Consider the following 14899-nt stretch of genomic DNA (forward strand, 5'->3'; position numbering starts at 1 on the left):
ATGAAACAGGCCTGCATGAGATATTGTTATGAGCTCTAGGCCTCCAGTTGGACTCGTGGGAAGCTTGTTATGAGCTCTAGGTCTTCAACTGGACTCATGCAGGACATTTCTGTGGGATCCAGGCTCTTGGTTAGATTCCTTGGTCTTAGTGTGTGGACAGATTTCCTGCACTCTTTTGTATATCATTCTTTGGGTGACTGTTAAAAGTAATCTTACAAAATATGTGTCCTGTGTATTGCATTGTTCCCCTTGCAATATACCCCAAACTACAACAGTATGCATTCATCTAATGTATACAGAGATTATATACATTTTGGTTAACATGAGCAGAGACTATTTCTGAAATCATACATAAGGAATGTATAAAAATAGGAGATGGTGGCATGGTACAAACCTGTAATCTCAGAGGCCAGGAGGTCAGCCAGGGGATAAAACAAAACACAATGAGACTCTGTTGAAAAATGAAAGAAAGAAAGGAAGGATGGAAGGAAGGAAGAAAGGAAGGAAGGAAGGAAGGAAGGAAGGAAGGAAGGAAGGAAGAAAAAGAAAGAAAGAAAGGAAGAAAGGAAAGAAAGAAAGAAAGAAAGAAAGAAAGAAAGAAAGAAAGAAAGAAAGAAAGAAAGAAAGAAAAGGAATGGTGGAAGGAAGGAAAGAAGGAAGGAGGAAGGAAGGGAGATCCCTCAAAAGTACAAGAATAAGTGAATATTTCCTTTGGGAAGAGACTTGGATATCTGGAATGTGAGGAATGCTTAGGTTCTCCTGTATATATTTTTTGCAATGTACTGTAGGTTGTTTTAAACTTATATGCATGTATATTACCTTTTCAATTAGAAAAGATGAAAAATTTAAAAGGATCTGCAATACTGTTATTCAGAAATAGCCATTGTTTGCATTTTGATACATTTTCTAACTAGTTTTTCCTTTGTGTAAGTAAGTATGTGTGTGTATAGATACATACAATATTATGTATATACCAATAGAAATAATCCCTAAGATACTGTCAAAATTGGTATCAAATTTACATGTAAACTTACATACTGTATTTATTTCTGACATTTACCATCATCATAGTGTGAATATTTTAATGTCAATAGGTATTGTTTTGTGAACAAAGAACATTTTAAATGGCCATAATATGTACATCTATATTGTTTCTTTATATGCATCATTTATATTGTTTCTTTACTTTTTCTTTTTTGACTAATGTAATACAGATGCAATAGTTATCATTGAATATAACCAATTCTATTGAATTACTTAATTCCATTTTAAATTCTTTTTTTTTTTTCCATTTTAAATTCAATATAAGTCCTTGAAGTAGAAATACTGTGAGTTAAGGGTGTTTAGATAAGGTTAAATATTTTCTAGAATGTTTATATTAATTTATTATTGCAGCTCTATAAGAGCTTGTCTATTCACTATAAATGTTATCCTCCAAAATAAAAATAGCTTTATTTATTTATTTTATTTATGTATATTTTTACAATATTGTTATACAGGGGATAAAACCTACAGCCCTCACTCTAAGCTACACCTCCAGACCTTTTAAAATCTTATTTTGAGACAGAGTGTCACTAAGATGCTAAATTGCCCGGGTTGGGCTCAAACTAGTGATCATCCCACAATCCCCCCACCTCAGCCTCCAGGGTGCTATGGTCACGGGTGTGCACTATCACGCTCAGCTTCTCTATTGTACTTTTTGATCATAAAATTATATGTACATATATCCAGAAAATACAGGAAAGTTGTAAAAGGGGAAAAAGTCACTATCCAGAGATATTTATTAACACTCAAGTTATATTTTTTTCCTAGTATAAACTAACCTAATTTTATTTACCTTAATGTATCTGAGTTCCTTGTTAATCCAACAGACAATGTGACAGTGTTACATCTTTTTAACAGGTACCTAGTAATCAACTGTAAGGATATACTGTAAATGGCTATCTCAGATTGTGTACCCTGGAAAGCAGAGCCTGAGATGAAGTTTTACAGTTCAAGTATTTAATAAGGAGTGCCTTTGGCATCAACATTTTTGAAAGAGAGAAGAAATTAGAATTGAACAGAAGAAGAGTAAAGTTGGGTTGTAAACCCAAGCATCGCCTCAAGTGACCCCATGAGGAGTTCAAGAAGGTGGAATGGCCTCTCAGTTATCCCAAACTAGACTGAGATGGGAAGGCTTTTTTACACTGGCAATGAGCATTGGATAGGGATACCCTAGGGAGGAGCATGCCTTTCTGCTACTAAGGTAATCCCTGAAGTAGCTAATAGCAGTCCCAGAAGTTGAAGTAATCTTTCATTGGAAGGGGATCTGGGCAATCTATTAGTGTCCAACACAGTTTCACTCTGTTCAGATCTACTTCTTCATAGTTGCACCAGGATTATAGAAGGTCTCTTTTCTGTGGGAAACTTGGAAAAGTAAGGTGAATGAAACAAATTATAGTCCCGTCACTGCAGCTTTTCCAGACCCCCAGTACTGAGGATCAATTCTAGGTGTGCTCTACCACTGAGTTATGTCCCCATATCTTCTTATTATTTATTTCAAGACATGCTCTCACTAAGTTGCTAGACTGGCCTCGAACTTGCAATCCTCTTGCCTCAGCCTCTTGAGAAGCTGGGATTACAGAAGTACACTAGTGCTCCTGGCCACTGCAGCGTTTTTTTAGAGCTGCCACTGATAATCATTTTCTCCTTCATCCTCTCTCCATTTTCTGCTCTTCTTATCCTTAGCTATTACCTCTGTTGGCCTCTGTGGCTTACCTGGTGGCATGGCCCAGATGCTCATCCTTGAATTGTATGAACTCCTGATCACTATACCTTTCTCAGGCTGGGGTTCCTTTTTGGTTTTTAAATTATTTTAAAGAGTAAAAGCAGGATAACATAGTAATAGGGGGGCTTATTGAATTACAGACAGAGTGGTACAAAATTATCAATGGTTGTTGTTTTACATATTGTTATCTTCAAGACAGTTTCTCAGGAAAACAAATAGACAAATAATAGTGAGTTACAGACAAAAGTGGTAGGAGATATCAATGGTTGTTGTATTATACTTTGGTATCTTCAAAGTGGTTTCTAAAGAAAATAAATAGAGCTATACGTGATTGACCAATTGAATAATCATTGACTATTCTCAATGGTTGTTGTTGAAAACACATAGTAATAAACATACATCCATTTACGAAATAGCATAGGAACAGTACAAACATTACAGAGTTATGGAGAGATTAGTAGGAAAATATCAATGGCTGCTGTAATACATGGTGGTATCTTCAAAGTGATTTCTCAGGAAAACAGAGATATGCAAGAAAGATCTAACAAGTAGTTACAGCCTAAGGGTTGTGAAAAATAGCATATTACCTCCTCACCAGTGACTCCTTTCACTGAGGTGTGATGGCTGGAAGGAAGGCCAGGATTGAAAAGAAGGACTGAGAGACTTGCACCTATGTCTAGCAATGTGTTTTCTTTTTCCTCTATAGTCATGATTACCCGGGGCTCCTCCATGGAGATGACAGTCTGGCCAGAGAGAGAAGGCAAAGTATGCCCCGGGCCCTTTCATTCTTGTTGGACCAACTGGTAGGATAGGTCTGAGCTCTGCAGCCTTTGCTTCATAGGGCAGACTGATCTCCAGTGGTCACCTTTGCAGTCAGGGAATGGCCCAGGGGGCTTCTTAGGGCAGTTCCTCTTGAGGTGGCCTGGCTTTTAACAGTGGTAGCAGATGAATGTAGTCATTGAGTTCTTCTTGGGCCCTGAGAATCAGACTTAGGATCTGTTTCATCTGTTTCTCTTAGTGCTGCAGCAAAAGCAGCTGCTTTTTCTCGGTCTCTTTGTTTTCTCTCCTCGGCCTCCTCCTCGTCATGGCTATAAAATACTGAGGTGGCAATTCTTGCTAACATCTGAAGTGAGCCATCTGGGGCAAAAGCCATTTTTTGTAGCTTTTTCTCTCCAGCCTCCCACAGACTGGGATTCCTAAACTTGTCCACTAATGATCAAAATTGGGCAAGAGTACACCAAGAAGTACCCAAGTGGATCACCTGAATGCTAAATATATTCTTCTGTTCCTCTGTTGTGTAATTTTCTCTTGATACAAAAACAGATATACATACTTGTCAAGAACTATTAAAAGAGAATCAACATAACTCTAGGTGAGTGTGGTGATGCATGCCTGTAATCTCAGCCACTTGGGAGGCTGGGGCAGGAAGATTTCAAGTTTGAGGTCAGCCTGGGCAACTTAGACCATGTCTCAAAAAAAAAAAAAAAAAAAGGTCTGGAGATATATCTCAGTGGTAGAATGACCCTGGGTTGAATCCACAGTCCTATAAAACAAACAAAACAAAACACCTAATTCTAGAACAAAACAGTAATTGTATATCTTATTCATCCCATGTAAATAACTACTTTTTAGTACAAGGGGACCAGACTCCTTTAATAACAAACTCAAACCTGTAATAATGGCATTCATTCATTCACTTGGTCCTTATGGCCTCATTTTCTCTCTTTAGGCTCTGCCTCCCAACTCTGTTGCATTGAGGATCAAGTTTTCAACACATGCTTTTGGGGGGCACATTAAAGTCATAGGAGAATGGCATAATTTACACCATTTCCCTAAAAGTACCATTTTTCATTTATATCTTGGCTAAGGGAGGGGTTGGTTTCAAGGGCTTTCCATTGGCCTTTCCCATTGGTCACAGATCCAATGAGGGTTTGTGCCAAAAATGACAGAATATGTACATTCTGATTATATATTTGAGGACTGGGGGAATGACCAACTTTTAAGTGTACTGTGACCTTAACCTTGGGCTGTTATAACAAAACACCACACAATAGATTACTTATAAATGATGAACAGTGATATCTCACAGTCTGAAGGCTTTGAAGTGAAAGATCAAGGCACCAGCAGATTCGGTGTACCTCCTCTAATAGAGAGGTCATGATGATTTCTTTTCTTTTCTTTTCTGTTTTTTTTTTTTTTTTTTTTTTTTTTTGAGACAGGGTCTTGCCGTATAGTTCAGGCTGCCCACGAACTAACTAACTACATAGCCCAGGCTGGCCTCGAACTTGTGGCAACCTCCTGCCTCAGCCTCCCAAGTGCTGGGATTGGAGGCATGGTGCCAACCCCCCACCCCCTGGCTTCATGATGTTTTCTTGGATGTCTATTAATGTCAATTCAGATTTTGTGACCAATAGTTCTTGAAATGTTTAAGAATTTTCATGTTCCTAATACATAGTTATTTAAGTAAATGGCATTATGTCCAAAGGTTATGAAACAACCTTTGGGGAAGGACTGAAGAAATCAAGTGTACATTCATTGTGGTCTTGGAGACCTGATCTCTACTTGAATTAATAGTTTTAAGTCTAAAAACAGATTCATGTTTGAAAATTCATCAAGGAATCTTTATTTTATTTTATTTATTTATTCATTAATTTTTTAGTTAGAAGCCAACTTCATTGTTACAACCAATTTTTATTTACAGAATATAAATCTCTTCAAAAAGATACATTGCTTCATTTAATCAATGGTAAAAGGCTTTATTAATCAGAAATAAAGTCTAAACATCACTTATGTTTAAACAGAAAAACAAATAGCTTCATTAAAAGTTCATGAACATAAAACAAAAATGTGCTTTTACTTAAGCAGTTACATGAATGAAGCTGTTTTTAAATTTTCTTCACAGGCAATGCCTTTTTATCCACAGAACTAATTTTACTTAAGTTAACAGCAGTAAAAATGTAAAAATTAAATTTTAAACATGAAAATATGCAACGAAAAACAGGAAGTATCTCCATTAGCAAACAGATTAACAAATTCTCAGACACTCAGATACTTTCTGAGGCTTATCAAAACACCCACATCAAAGGTTGCATTCATTTGAAAGGTATCAATACATGTTCAGTGCTGAGACTATTTGTAGCACTTACAGTATATACAAAGCAGCATTAGACTATTATAGTTCACATTTGATGTACACAAATTTAAGTTTTATGCCACAATAGGAATCTTTATTTTAATTGGAGTAACTCCCTCAGACTCCTGGTCATACATCCTTGAATTCATCTAATTCAAACCCATTAATTATCCATCTGTTTTTTTCCTTAAGGACACCACATTCTACTAATTATCTCCACATTATTTTCTGTGGATCACTTTCTGCAGCTCCTCTGAACTTACGATAATTGTCCAACTTAATTTCTGACAGTTAAAAATCATAGCTTGGCTTTTTTCACTTTGAGGTCATTATCTCTGTTGCTATCAGTGCACCTTTTTCTTTAATGGGCTCTTTTACCATCAGCTTTGATCTAGAAGGAATCACTACTGAATTTAGTGATATTTGTGCCCCTACAACAGGACCTTTCTAAAGGGCTTGGTATGTGTATCTTCCTGGTTTTATGTAAATTAATCTTGTGGTTTTTCTATCTCTATGTAGTAAAGCATAACTAATTATCTGATTCTTTAAACTTATTCTCCCACTGTCTTCCATGACAATCATGGCATTTTAACTTCACTTAGCATAGGGCATCTGGTTTTTTTCATGCTTTTAGAAATCATCTTCATAGCAAATTCACACTTTCAGCTTTCTTATGAGGGTTTAAATCCTTAGTACTGGGAGAATGACTGTTCCCAAACCTATTTTTCCCTTACCCAGTCACATGTTCCCTTAATATTCATCAAACACTCTCAAAATTTGGTTCCATATTCTCCCAGCTCATACTGGCTATGTATTGAACATCCTTTGAGGTGTAGTTCTATTCCTGCATTTTCATATCTAACTCATTTTAACTTAACACATTGAGGCCTTAGGAACAGGAAAGAACCTGAAAACAAATCATGAGGGTGGAGGGAGATATTCATTATTTTGAGGGGAACTGGTCTCTCCATCATCTGTGAGCAACTGGGGGACTACCTTTGGGAATGTTCTCCTCTGATGTCAAGCCCCATTCTTTCCCAGTGAGGGCTGTGATCACGGTTTAAGGTATCTGTCTTAAATAGAAGCTCAGAATTTGCTGGAGTTTTTCTACTCTGAGTTTATTCTTTAGCTTTTGGGGACTCCCACTTCAGGAGACTTTTTGGTGAATTACTAAGAAGATCCTATAGTCCTCAGTTTTAGCTTTCAGTTGGTGATTACTTACTCTCAGCTTTCCATTATGTTGTTTTTTTTTTTCCAGTTTATCAGTCTGGCTAAGCTGTAGTCTGTTTTAGTTACCATGGGATATCATAACAAAGTGTTAGAGACTAGACTGCTTAAACAACAGAAATTTATTTTTCTCCATTTTGAGGGCTGAAAAGCCCAAGATCTGAGTGCTAGCTGATTTGGTATCTGGTGAAGATTCTTTTCCTGGCTTGCACATGACTGTTTTTTCTTCATATGCCCTTTCTTCACTGTGTACACACAGACAAAATGAGATAGGGCTCATTTGGGGTGGTATGGCTGTAGACAGAGTGTATACACAGAGTCAGAGATCTCTCTTCCTCTCCTTCTAAAGCCTCTATTATAAGGCCACCGACCCTATCAGATTAGGAATCTACCCTTATGACCTAATTTAACTTTGATTACCTCTTAAAACCCCTACATCTAAATATAATCATGTTAGTCCATGGAACTACCCAATTCTATTGCCGTCATAGTTGCTGTTTTTCTTGTATTTGTCAAAGGTTCGATACCTAAGGCTAGTGAATATATCCTTCTACAAGTGTAAGAACCCCATTCTCCACACATGAAAGTTTTAACAACTGAACTATAATCTTGTGATAGGTGTCCTCATTATTAAATAGGCAATTAGTGGCTTGCCTATCCCTGATGCTTGCTTTCTCAGACCTTACTCCTGTACCAGCAGTCCTAGGTTGGATTCCTGGGAAGCTATGAGATATGAACATGTAGGGCATTTATTAAGGAAGAGAAGAAAGAGAGAAGAAGGAAGACGGATTAGGCAGACTATTGGGAGGGTATAGGTCAGATTCCATAGGGAGTTTGGGAAATTAGAATTAACCACCAGAGTTGTCTCAGGTTGCATTAAGATGGCCAGGTCTTATACATTACTTTGAAAAGCAATTGTTAAGTGGGCCATCTGGGGACAGATCTTACCTCACCTTAGACAAAGAGGTTATCTACAAAAGTAGAAATCCTGAGGTACCAAATATTGAGAGCCCTTCCTGGTCCTCATCGTAGTCCTGGAAGTTTATATTTATAATCCCATGGAAAAGTTATTGGAATTCTAGCAAGTTAATTCCATGGATTCCAGCGCAACCCATGGCGAGAACAAAGACACTAAGGCATATCTGTAGCTGTGGGGAGCCAAGGAGTCCTAAATCCAGCTACTATGATGGCTAAGAACAAAGGCCTTGTCCCAGGGCCAAACCCAGGTTTTTTGTTTTTTGTTTTCCTTTTTTTTTTGTACCAGGAATTGAACTCATGACCACATGCTTGCCAGGCAAGTGCTGTGCTGCTGAGCTATATTGCTGGCCCAGAATCTGGGTTTTATTTATTCATGAAGAAGGGAGTGGCTTGGAGATGAGTGACTGTGAGAATGGCAGGAAGTATGTGAGTGCTGTGATCTGGGCTAGGTAGGGGGCCTGAAATCACCTCTACAATCTGCAGAGAGGTTATGCAGAAAGAGTAATCTGCACAACACAATTCAAGGTAGTATTTAATGTTTCAGGATCAATGCTTTAGCTCTGATGTGTAGTTTTTTATGCCCTGGGAAGTTCCAGCCTCTTATCTTTGAGGCTTGATGCCAGCCAACAGCGTGGAGTGTGGCTTGCCCTCCTGCCCAGCTTACACATGCTTTGTGGGAGCCATAGGGTGGGGCAACCCTGACCTGTTGCCTTGCTTCAAAGACTACACCCAATTTGTATTGCTTAAGCCAATTGGGTGTAAGGAAAAGTCCTAGCCAGCTCTGTACACATCAATACATGCAAATAGGGCAAGGTTTAGCCAAAATAGAGAGAATTGTTCTTCTTTCAAGGAGCGTCGTCCAGGTGGTCCGCCACACCAAAGACTCTAGTAAACAACAGGCCAATCACCTGGGACAGATATCTGAAGGGGGATATTGGCAGCACATCAATTTCTATCATGAAGTATTTAAATCTCGTGCTGGTTTTGTTTTTATAGAGGGGAGAAAATTTTCACTTCTGTGAGGAGAAACACTTTCCACTTTTGTGAGAACACCTCAGTCTCTCTTCCCAGAGAAGCAATAATAATGTTCCTGACAGATGAGATTAGAATAAGAAACCAAAGTTGAAAGGCTAAGTCCTTTCTGGGCCATTTCTGTTTCTTGCTTACCTTTTCCTGTCTTTCCCTCTTGCCTATAGGATTTAGCACATTCTCCAGTCTTCCATATCTCAAGTTTAAAAGACAGGCCAGTGGTTATTTTAACCTATGGTAAGGGTGTTATTGTGTTTTTCTTTTAAGACAAAAGATGTTAATGTAGAGTCACTTTTCCTAAACTGAAACCTCAGTATTCAGGTTTAACTTCAGTGCTGGCACTGTGCGATAAGTAAGTAGTTTTGACCCTTGGTCTCTAAAAGGTTTGCTATCACTGCCTTAGCTTGTCTAGCTCTTGATTGGGTGACATAGGCAGTTGTGGGCAGCAAGTCCATTTGCCTAATCAAACTTCTTTTTCTAATTGCCCTTATCTAACATAATTTTTATAAATGCTATTAGGAAAATTTCAAACATGATCAAAAGGACAGTGAATAAATGAATGCACATATACTTAGTATACAATTAAGAATACAATAAAATATGAGTTTTTACATTGACTATTATTTTTATTTTGTCCTAATTCCCTAAATCTGATTTTTTATTTGTTTCCATAACTGGAAATAGAAGAATATGGTATCATTTTAAAGACTGAAAACAAAAACAACTAAGAAACATCAATAAAAATCTGGATTTGTTACAACTCTTAAGGGGGAAAAAAGAATCTCCATCCTTCTCTGCATGGAGGCCAAGTGTCAGATTGTCATTCATTATAAAAGTTAAATTGCTGTTTTTATTAATCTAGTCCCCCTTCCCACTTTTGTATGCTCCTTCTCTTACTCCTGAAGGTGTTTGAGTTTGTGGCCCTTGCTCTACAGACAACCTTTGTGGTTACCTAAATATTAGATCCAGCACTACATAATTACAGTTTCTAAGTATGCCACATATAGTAATAATTATTCAGTGCATGTCTACCTAAGTGTCATTGACAAAAATGTTTCTTTTTTTGCAGGACCTGGCACATGCTAGGCAAGTGCTCTACCATGGAGCTACATTCCTAGCTCTTTAAATATTTGTTTTTTATTTTGAGACAAGGGTTAAGTTGTCCAGGCTGGCTTCAAACTTGGAATCCTCCTGCTTCAGCCTGTCATGTAGCTGGGATTACAGGTGTATACCACCAGCCTGCCTGACAAGATATTTATATTCAATATTAATTCTCTGATTTAGAAGGAAAAATCTGTTCCTGATAACTTATTATACTTTTATCCCCAGAAATGTTATAACACTAAAATTCAAGAGTTAAGCCTATAAACTCCTGCAAAAGAATAACCATGCTGCCTCTGGGGAGAGATCTAAGATACTAGGGGGAAAAGGGAGACAAGTAACTTCACCGACTTAATTGGTCCTATGTATTTACTATTCTATTAAAATGTATCCTAAATAAGATGTAAGAACTCTTAGCTCCAACTCATACTAGTTCTGTCACTATACTAGATTTGTGAAACTTCATTTCTTCTTTCTTTCAGAATCTGTATCTGTCTCTTTCTTTCTAAAGCTATCTGAGTAGTTTTGGTTTTCTTTTCGGGGGTGTAGAGTTTTGCCTGGAAGGAGATTACTAATTCTAAAATGGAAGATATTTTGGATCCTTTTTATTGTCAATGTTGAGGCAGAATTGATTGTTCATTTTACAAAAGGAATTGATTGTTCATTTTACAAATGGAATTGTGTTAAAAAAAATCATGATTTAATACAATCATGGCTTGGTAGGTAAGACATTATGGCATATTACTGCCACCAATTGGCAGCACATCTTAATTGCAATAGTAGAGAAAAGGGAAACCATTTCTGGTATTTGCCATATAAGCAAGAGTAAATGTCCATGTAGCCATGTGAAAATACACAAATACTTGATTTGTGGGAGAAAAATAAGGCAGTGTCATGATCCCCAGAACACAGTGTTTGTGAAGGAGGAAAAGAAAAGGAGTGAAAAAACATAGTTAGAAGACAAGAGACCTCTTTTTGGTCTCAATAGCCAATTGCATCAGTAACAGCATAGTGGAAAGGAAGAGTAATTAATCAAATGTTGCTTTAAAAGGGAGGAAATACCATCAGATCACTATAAAAAAATTGGTTGAACATCTTTAAACAGAACTGTAAGGTCAGTGCAATACCTTAACTGTTTTGCAAGCTAATGTTACCCAAAGATGAAAAAGATATAAGGTCAGCCAAAATTTTAAAGAGCTTGTGCTATATATAGGGTCACAGCTAGTTGGTTATAAAACAATTTTTTGCATGTTGTTTTCATAAACAAATGTCTCATGTTAATTAGGACCAGGGGATGTAGCTCAGTGGTACACACTTGGCTAGCCTTTCTAAGGCCCTGGTTCTATCTCCCGCATTGGGGGAAGAAAAGTTATAGTTAACACACTGTCAGATGCATCATGAGTTGGTATTCACGCAAGGAAAACATAGTAGGCAATTAAAAACTCTAGGTAAAACAATCTATATAAAGTCTTTTTAAATAAACTATAGGAACCCCTATTTAATGTCGACCTATTTCAAATAACACAGAATGTATTTTTTCTACTTATAATATTAAATATTTAGTTTTGGGCCAGGTAGGCTGAGTCTAATGGTCATAAGTCTGAGCAGGTATATTCTTTATAATATTTCAATCATATCAGTGACTTGAAGCTGTTAAAAATGTGTTTGAAAATATTTGCCAAGAGATTTGGAATCTGATTAAGAATTTCACAAAATCAGAAACTTCTGGGAAATGTATACTTTTGCAACAAAGTCAACATGTTATGGGATCTCTATTACTTTACTTACTAAATGGCCAAATTGTATGACTGAATCTGCCCTTTGGTTATATTTATGATTAGACCAGGTCAGCTAATGGGAAGTTGTGACAAAAGCAATAAAAAGATAAAGGAATACCATGAATGTCCTTAAGTACTTTATATACTGTTTTGTAAGCCATAGGAACCACAAAGGGCTTTATGTAGATACACAGTGTGGCTTTTTTAAAAGAGGTGTGTGAAGGATCAGGACTTTCAGAAAGGTGAAGAATTGTTCTGGTGTAAGATAGTGGGAGGAGACAGGGAGGTAAAAACTTGGTTTAAGACAGCCACAACAGACAAAGCATAAATGATATAAATGAGGATATGAGTAGACTCAAGTTTTTTCCAAAGAAGAGTCAAGTCTGGTCCTACTATTAGAGCCTGAGAACTACACAATTATCTATAAACACCGGTTCAATCATTAAGTGTGAGGACAAAATAAAGACATTTTTAGATTTCTATTCACTCAGAAAGTTAAATACCTATGCCTTTGAATATTAAATAAAAAAACAACTGGCTGGGGGTGTATCTCAGTGTAAAGAGTCTATGCCACATGAGGCCTTGGGGTCAGCCCCTAGCAGCTGGGACGGGAAGGTGGAGCTAAACGATTCCTAGGAAGATAAGAACAGCAGCATGGTAATAACACAGATGGTACTTCTGTAGTATGTGTTAAACAGACCAATGGGGTAGATACTATTGCTGTTTCCATCTTACAATTAAGGGAAAAGAGACACAAAGAGATGCGACCAAGGTCACAATTTTCCAGAGCAGTCAGGTTCTATGGTCCATGTTCCTAGTCATTAGACTATGCTGAAAGTACAATAGGAAGAAATTAGGAGATCCAAATAGGGAACATAAATTACTTTAAATGTTGAATTTTGAGCTGGAGCGTCCTATAAATTAGCTGAACACAGGGAACCTTAGTTAATAAAAAATCAGGAACAGGTAATTTAGGGGAACTTTCTAAGAGAAAGTTGTAGTAAAAAGCACAGCAACTAGGAGTTAACAGCATTGAAAAAAATGTTAAGACAATAAAACTTTTTAAAAAAGACAATGGAAACAGAAAGAATGCAGTGCTTAAGAAGACAATGGAGAGGTAAGATCCTAGGAAAATTGTGGCAGGAGGTGCGGAGGAAGATGTAATATGCCATTAGGCAAGATGGGCTTTGGAGAGAAGCGGGAATGGGTTAAGTCGGTCAAAATTTTTGAGATCGTGGTGAGGAGGTGGCTACAGAAGTTTAAGATGGAAAAAATGTCATTTTTGGAGTCCCATAGCTTTAAGCCCAGGAAACTAGGTAATCTATTAATATGGCTTGGGGTGGCACCTTCAGTAACATGGAAAGCTGAAAATAGGCTTTGCAGATAGTAACGTAGGAAGTCATCAGAGTCTAGTAAAACAAGGTATTTATCTACAAATCTCTGCATATATCTATTAATAGAGTCCAGTTATGAATTCATACCCTTCTCCAGTTAAAAGCCACACACCTTGCAACCCGTGGGACAGAAACCAGAAGAAAGGACAACCCACTGGAGACTAGCATTCGTTTATATACTAGTTGAACGATTCTAAGGCAATACTGGAAAAAAAAAAATGGGTACACCGATAGAGAATTGAGCAATACATGGGGCTGATGACTTGGAAAATCAGGATTCACTTTTACGGCAAAAAGTTGTAAACAGGTGAAAGGCAGAAGCCTTGGGCAAGGAGTGGCAGCTGGTGAAACAAGGGGCGAGGTTGCACAGCTCGTGCTAGATCTCCGTTAGTTATTTCCTTTTCAACAGCGTGGTTACGAGTCTCAAGTCCATTTCACAGCCACTGAGCGTAATCTTAGCTGTGGGAGAACTCTACTTCCAATGCTGAGTCTAGCTACACTCTTCTCACTAACTAGCCAATGCTGCCGCCTTATGCAAAGCCGGAACCACGGAGAGATCTGCTTTTCAGAGGGAGGACGACGCCAGTCGGCCTGCAGCGGGCAGTGTTCCGTCTAGATCCGCGGCGCGGGAAGTCCCCGTCTCGAAACGTTTTCACCATCGCTCGGGAAAGCACCTGGTCAACAATAAATGGCGAAAACAATGCTGCCCCCAGAGCCCCCGTTAGAGCCGGCGGGAGCAAGGCTACCGCGGCCGCTCTCTCGCGTTAGCGCAGGGCGCCTCTCGGCGGCTGGCGGGGGCGGCGGGAGGCCGGCGGGAAGCGCCAGCCCCGGACCTGGGGAGGGGCCTGGGCGGGAGAACCGCGGGCGGGCCGCTTCCAGCTCCCCGAGAAGCTCTAAAAATGGCGGGCGGCAACGAGCGCGGCAGACGCGCAGGCGCCACTTTGGCCGTCCTTCCGCCCGCGTCGGGCGGCCGACGAACCTCCTTCCAAGGCGCCCTCAACAGAGGCCTCCGCCGCTCGCGATTGGCTGAGTGGGGCAGGCTCTCCCTGCGGAGGCGGAGCCGCCACGCAGCGGCCACGTTTCCCGCCCCGCTGGTGCGCGTGCGCGCAATCCCCTCAGGAGAGCGTTTGCGCGCGCCCCCGCCAAGGCGCCCGGCTCGCGCCTCAGCTCCCTCCCCTTTCCGGGTAGGCCCGTCCCGTCAGCGAGGCAGTGAGCAGCGCGGCCAGCAGAGGGCGGTCCGGACCCAAGTCTGCAGCGGCGCCATTGGCGTGTGGAAAATGCCACCAGATGGCGGGTTAGGATTGCAGCTCCGTTGAAGGCGCGGCCCCCGCTTCCGAACCCCCGGCGACCACCTCGTAAACCCCCCCCACATCGGGAATAACACACCGGAGACTTTTGGGGGGAAACTAGGTCGGCGGCCGGCAGCGCCCGGATGGGCAGCTGAGGTGAGCGCGGGCGGCGGCGGCGGCGCGGGGGGCGGGAAAGAGGGGGA

At 39.6% G+C, this 14899-nt stretch overlaps 1 protein-coding gene across 1 annotated transcript in view; it reads left to right on the forward strand.

Moving 5' to 3' along the window:
* Positions 1-14543: 14543 nt before the first annotated feature.
* Stag1 (stromal antigen 1) overlaps positions 14544-14899 on the forward strand; it is a gene marked incomplete in the record, with an annotated part of 394726 nt that continues 394370 nt past the window's right edge. The window contains 1 exon segment of the mRNA XM_013505748.1: positions 14544-14852.

Source organism: Chinchilla lanigera, unplaced genomic scaffold, assembly GCF_000276665.1.
Source record: "Chinchilla lanigera isolate Chin_1 unplaced genomic scaffold, ChiLan1.0 scaffold00100, whole genome shotgun sequence".
Lineage (NCBI taxonomy): Eukaryota > Metazoa > Chordata > Mammalia > Rodentia > Chinchillidae > Chinchilla > Chinchilla lanigera.